The sequence below is a fragment of the Chiloscyllium plagiosum genome, chromosome 30 (genome assembly GCF_004010195.1).
Source record: "Chiloscyllium plagiosum isolate BGI_BamShark_2017 chromosome 30, ASM401019v2, whole genome shotgun sequence".
Lineage (NCBI taxonomy): Eukaryota > Metazoa > Chordata > Chondrichthyes > Orectolobiformes > Hemiscylliidae > Chiloscyllium > Chiloscyllium plagiosum.
This window is the reverse complement of record NC_057739.1, coordinates 2,302,583-2,309,711: the sequence shown is the minus strand read 5'-3', so window position 1 is coordinate 2,309,711 and position 7,129 is coordinate 2,302,583.

Here is a 7,129-nt window from a genome sequence, read left to right as displayed (position 1 = left end):
AACATTTTCCTCTGAGAATTGAGAATCTTTGGAATTCCCTTCATCAAGTTTTTGCCCAGTCAAACATATCCCTCTGCAGACTCTTTATGTCATCCTTACCACTTCCAAATTTATTAATTAAATGTTGTTGCGATGATGAGATTAGACCAGAATGTATGACCAGAACATTAGCCTGGTCCTCTAGAATAATAGCTTTGGGACTTGTACAATTCATGTCATTTTTTAAGAGAAACTCCATCCTGACACAGTCTCTTGATTTGCTCTTCAATTGACACTGATTGTTGTACATTTAGGAATGCTCAACATAGCAAAAAGCCTGATTCGATAGGTTGCAGTTTAACACAGATTGTGACAGGAAAGTGACAGACAGAAGCAAGCAACACCTCCTGAAGGTGGAGACTTGGAAGTCAACATCAACAGATGTGAAGCTGGAAGAGCACAGCAGGTCAGACAGCATCCGAGGAGCAGGAAAGTCAACGTTTCAGGACCGAGACATCGACCTCCTGAAGTTAGCTGCATCAAACTTTTTCTCTTTCCCTTTTCTCTGTAAAGTTCAACTCTCCAATTATATGTCAAAAGATTTGTGAAGGTTTGTAGCTCGGGTTGAGGTTTAGGGTGTAGGCTTGCTCGCTGAGCTGTAGGTTTGATATCCAGCCATTTCATTACCTGGCTAGGTAACATCATCAGTGACGACCTCCAAGTGAAGCGAAGCTGACCTCTCAGAAAATGAACAGGAAATGACATCACCACAAACCCCAGGAACCCCATCCAGGAGAAAGATATAAATAGAAAGCAGGACACAACAGCTTCGCTTCACTTGGAGGTCGCCACTGATGATGTTACCTAGCCAGGTAATGAAACGTCTGGATATCAAACCTACAGCTCAGCGAGCGAACCTACACCCTAAATGTCAAAAGATAGAAATCTACATTGAGATGCTGAAATAAAGAACTCTCAAACACAAACAAAGATCCCAGTACAACTCACAACCAAGTGAACTGTAGACTGATTCTCACTGTGCAGAGTATTGAAATATCAGCCCATAGAACCATGAAGTCATCCAGCACGGAAACAGACCCTTCAATCCAACTCCTCCAAACTCAACTAGTCCCGTCTAATTTTGTGATTTTGGTCAGATGTTACAGAACTGTGTTCCCTTATCTTCTTCCTTCCACACATATTTGTGTTTTTCTGTTTGTGTGTCTATCTCCACCTGTGTTTCTCAGCAATTGAGTGCCTGCTCGTGTATTTCTAATATGTGAAGGTCTGCTTTAAAAGGAGTAACATTTGAGATACATAGATTAGAAATCCTATTATTTTACTGTTCTGGTTAATGTTAAAAGTGTTGCAATAATTAATTATGTTTTATTGTTGCTGAAGGAATCTGGTGTGGTTTGTTCCTATCCTGGGTGGCAATCAGAGACAAATTCTGAGTATTTTAGTATTTTATTAAATCTGAGATCATTCTGGGGATACTACAACTTGATTTCCAGCACTTCCCCAGTGAGTCGTGATGCTTTCCTCATTGGCCCAGTATGTAGAATAGGGGAAACACCATTTAACAGGCCAGGAAGATCAGCAAAGCTGCCTATATATGGAACCACAGGAAATGGGTGAAATACAGAACGACTATTTTGCATCAGTGATTATCGTTGAGAAGGTTATGAAGCTAGGAACTTGAGGGAAATAAACAGCAATATTTTGAAAAGTGTCCATATTACAGAGGAGGAGGAGCCGGATGTCTTAAGAAGCACAAAGGTGGATAAATCCCCGGGATAGATTACGTGTAACCTAGAAGTCTGTGGGAAGCTAGGGAAGTGATTGTTTGATTGTTGGTCCCCTTGCTGAGATATTTGTATCATCGATAGTTACGGGATATAGTTAGTGTTGGAAGATTAGAGGTTGGATAACATTGCGCCACTATTTAAGAAAGGTGGTAAGAAAATGCCAGGGAACTCCAGACCACTGAGCCTGACATCGGTGGCATGCAAGTTGTTGGAGGGAATCCTGAGGATCATGTATTTGGAAAGGCAAGGACTGATTAGGGATAGTCAACTTAGCTGTGCGTGTGGGAAATAGTGTCTCACTATTTTGATTGAGTTTTTTGAGCTGACAAGGAGGATTGAGGAAGGCAGAATGGTAGATGTGACCTATATGGACTTCACTAAGGCATTCAATAAGGTTTTGCATAACAGACTGGCAAATAAGGTTTGATCACACAGAATACAAGGTAAAAACAATGACTGCAGATGCTGGAAACCAGATTCTGGAATAGAGTGGTGCTGGAAAAGCACAGCAGTTCAGGCAGCATCAGGTGATAGGTCAGAGAGGAGGGTGGAGTGGATAGGTGGAAAAGGATAGGACAGGTTATGGGGACGGTGCTGAGCTGGAAGTTTGGAACTGGGGTGAGGTGAGGGAAGGGGAAATGAGGAAACTGGTGAAGTCCACATTGATACCCTGCACCACGCTATTCCAAGGAGAATACAAGGAGAACTAGCCATTTAGATTTTAAAAAAGACTCGAAGGTAGGACACAGTGGGTAATGATGGAGGGTTGTTTTTCAGACTGGAGGACTGTGACCAGTGGTGTGCCACAAGGATCAGTGCTGGGTCCACTACTTTTGGTCATTTACATAAATGATTTGGAAGTGAATGCAAGAGGTATGGTTAGTAACTTTGCAGCTGACACCAAAATAGGTGGTGTAGTGGACAGCAAAAAGATTACTTTGGGACCTTGATCAGATGGGCTGAAGAGTGGCAGATAGAGTTTAATCTAGATATATGCGAGGTGCTATATTTTGGTAGGAAAAATCAGGGCAGGGCTTATACACTTAATGGCAAGGTCCTGGGAACAAAGAGACCTTGGAGCGCAGGTTCATGGTTCCTTGAAAGTAGAATCGCAGGTAGATAATATGGTGAAGAAGATGTTTGATATGCTCACCTTTATTGGCCAGGATGTGGAGGTGCCATAGTTGGACTGGGGTGGACAAAGTTAAAAATCACACAACACCAGGTTTTTGCTATATATTCCGTGTCCTATAATCCTACTCCACGAGCTACCTGACAAAGGAGCAGCACTCAGAAGGTCTGTACTTCAAAATAAACCTGTTGGACTATAACCTGGTGTCATGTGATTTTTAACTTTATTGGTCAATGCATTGAGTATAGGAGTTGGTCATTCTCTGACAGTACAGGACATTGGTTAGGCCACTTTTGGAATACTGTGTTCAATTCTGGATTCCCTGCTATAGGAAAGATGTTATGAAATTTGAAAGGGTGCAGGAAAGATTTACAAGGACGGTGCCGGGGTTGGAAGGTTTGAGCTATAGGGAGAGGCTGAATAGGCTGAGGTTATTTGCCTTGGAGCTTTATGGGCTAAGAATGACCTTATAAGAGTTTATAAAATTATGAGGGGCATGGATAGTCAAGGTCTTTTTTCCCAGAATTGGGGAGTCTAAAACTAGAGGGCGTAGGTTTAAGGTGAGAGGAGAAATATTTAAAAAGAAACTAAGGGGCAACTTTTCACGCAGACAGTAGTGCATATATAAAAGGAGCTGCCAGAGGAAGTGGTGAAGGCTGGTACAATTACAAAATTTAAAAGCATCAAGATGGGTATATGAATAGAAGGAGTTTGGGCCAAATGCTGGCAAATTTCGTGCTGTACATCTCTATGACTCTAAATGGGACAAGGTTAATTTAGGATTATCTGGTCAGAATGGACGAGTTTAACCGAAGAGTCATATAACACAGAAACAGACCCTATGAATCATAGGGTTACATAACTTAATGGAGAAAGTGAGGACTATAGATGCTGGAGATCAGAGCTGAAAATGTGTTGCTGGAAAAGTGCAGCAGCATCCAAAGAGCAGGAGAATCGACGTTTCGGGATTCCTGAAGAAGGGCTCATGCTCAAAACGTCGATTCTCCTGCTCCTTGGATGCTACCTGACCTGCTGCGCTTTTCCAGCAACACATTTTCAGCTTACATAACTTAATGCTTGTTATTACATTATGCAGTTAGCTATAACAGTCATTTAATACTATATGTTCTGACATATATCGTTATGCTATAGATTACAACATTCCATGATTATATTGTCTAACAATTCTCTCATCTCTTGAAGAATCAAGATTGAAACCTGGTGTTTCCATGATCCAACAATCAATGTGCAGACTCCCATTCCTTGCCTCATTGGTGACCAATGTGCAACAGATATTCTGTTACCAAAACATTAATTACAAAGCAAAGAGATAATATTGTCAGTCAAGATGAAAGGATGAACTGCAACACAGTAAAACTTGTCTCTTTATATACATTTATTGTGTTAAACAATTCAATACCCTACTCAGGATACCTGCCATCCAATAGAACAGTCATGTCATTTCGTGCAGCATTGAATTGCCCTTATATAACATTGGTCTGCAGTTCCACAGAAGCATTAACAACTAAATTCTGACACATCAAATGACCAACAGCTTAAAAGAAAGGGATGTAATGACACAGAGAGGGAGATACAGAGACTAAGAGGCTATGTCAGGGAATTCTGGTACTTTGGCTATAGGCAGCTGTAAACAATATTCCCATTGGTGAATGGATTAAAATAAAGGCTGCCGAGGGAACAGAATTAGGGGAAAACCAAGGACTCTGAAGGTATTGAATACTTTGGATCATTTGACAGCAGGGTTGAGAATTTAAAAGAAATCACTTCAGTGTTTTTTACATAGGACTCACATCACCATCATGTTCTGCCCAATTGCAGATCTGAACAGAAGATTTTTACAGCCACTTGCTTCTGAAAAAAGTCATGGTGGATTCCCTTGTTTTCTTCCCATTTCTTATCTTCAAAGTACCTTATCCTCTGACCAACATCCTCAGTGAGAAGATAACTAGTACTGGGGTGGAAAGTTTAAAGTAATTTGGCAAGAGGTTGAGCCCCAAAATTTGATATTATAAAGTAGAAACCAGGACAAGGCTTGCACTATACAAAGTGCACTTCATAAGGGTTAGTGAGTGGCTGTGCAGATAGCCACGTGAGGACAGCATTGTGGTTATCTGTCCCTCAGGGAGACGGGCTTTTGATGTGGGTCTTCATGTGACTGAACAGACCATGCATGAGCTCAGTAGCAGCAAGCACAAGAAAAGGTGAGATTGGAGGAGCTGTCCCTCGGAGATTCAATCACTTTCACGTACATTTCTCTGATCGGTCGCTCCAGTAATTGAACCGTTTTTTTCAGGGTTCCTAGGGTGCATTCACTTAATGCCTTTGTGTATTTTCACCCATGACTCGATGAGGTACTAAAATAACACCTTCAGGAAGAGATAAACAGAAGTAGGGCGTGGAACGAAAGTGAAATGAAAATGGTTTACTGTTTAAGCTGGAGTAAAGCAGGGAACATTTCCTCTTCCTGCACATTACTTGAATGAGGTGACAACTCAGCAATTAATCCATTATGTCTCCATATCGAGTTTTTTTTCTTCCAATGTCAGTGCTTTCCACAGAGCCATTATTTTGATCCTTTGTAACTGCAAAGACAGGAGAATTACGGAACCGTGCAGTACAGTTGACCATCTTGTTTGTGTTTGAACCAGCTAATCAAATAGTCTTACACCCTTGCAAACTTAAAGTAGTAGCTTATTGCCATGGGCGCGGATTATTGCTGGAACTTCAACTATTTACAATCTGTTTTAATGACCTAAGATCATAAGACATAGGAGCAGAAGTTAGGCCATTCAGCCCATCATGTCTGCTCTGCCATTCAATCATGACCGATACATTTCTCAACCCCATTCTCCCCACAACCCTTGACAATCAAGAACCTATCTATCTTCGTCTTAAATACACTCCATGACATGGCCTCCACAGCCTTCTGTGGCAACAAATTCCAGAGATACTTGGAGAAAGGGATGGACTGTATTGTGTCCAAACTGGTTGACAATACAAAGATCAATTGGAAAGCAAGCTATGAGCAGGGATATAATGAGTGTGCAAATGGGTTAAGTAAAAACATGGCAGATTGAAGTATAAAAATGTGATCTTTCAGTAAGAATTGAGCATGTGAATATTATTTAAATGGAGACTGTACAATGCTGCAGTCCAGAGGGATCTGGGTGCACTTGTTCATGAATCACAAAAAGTCAGCATACAAGTAAAGCAAGTAGCTAAAACTAATGAGATGTTGGCCTTTGTTACAGGGAGAATGGAGTGTCAAAATAGGGATGTATTGCTACAAGTTTACTGAACAATTGCAATAACTACAATGGAATACTACACACAGCTTTAATCTCCTCATTTAAGTTGGATCATGTTTCCATTGTCGAGTGTGATGCTGGAAAAGCACAGCAGGTCAGGCAGCATCCGAGCAGGAGAATCATAAGCTCTTCATCAGGAGCCCTTCATTATGTCTGAAACATAGATTCTCCTGCTCCTCGGTTGCTACCTGACCAGCTGTGCTTTTCCAGCACCACACTCTCAACTCTGATCCCCAGTCCTCACTGTCTCATGTTTCCATTGGAAACAGTTCACAGAAGGGTCTGGACTGATTCCTGGAATAAAGAGGTAGGGTTGAGCAGGTTTGGCCTATTTAATCTCAATGTGATGTACAGATGTCCAAGGGTGCTTAAGTGCACCCAGAGTTCCATAAGCTGTCACATTTTTGATAGCCCCTTGTGTGAATCCTTATGAAATTCCTTTTAAGTCCACATAAGTATCATCACTTATCTATCAGATGTGAAATCAAAATGTTTCTCCAGCTTAGTCAGATATCCTCTCGTATATCCTGCTGATTCACTGATTAGCTCATACTTATCCAAATGCTCAGTCACTCTGTCTCTGATGATAAATTCCAGTAACTCCACCAAAACTAACTTGGAAATGAAAAGTCTTTAATTCTTGGCTATTGTCTTTCCTGTCTCAAACATAGTGACTAAGGTGAAAAGCCAGTTTAACTCATTGCCTCACCTAAGTTACAATCAGGCTTACCTTTGTTTAAAACTATATCTTTTTATATATCTCAAATAAAAACACTTTTCCTCCTTCCCGTGAGAATACAGGAAAGCTTTCCCACACTCGGCGCAGTTTCATTCTCACGCTTTTCCTTCTCACCTTCATCAGGGCGATGTGGTATTGTTCC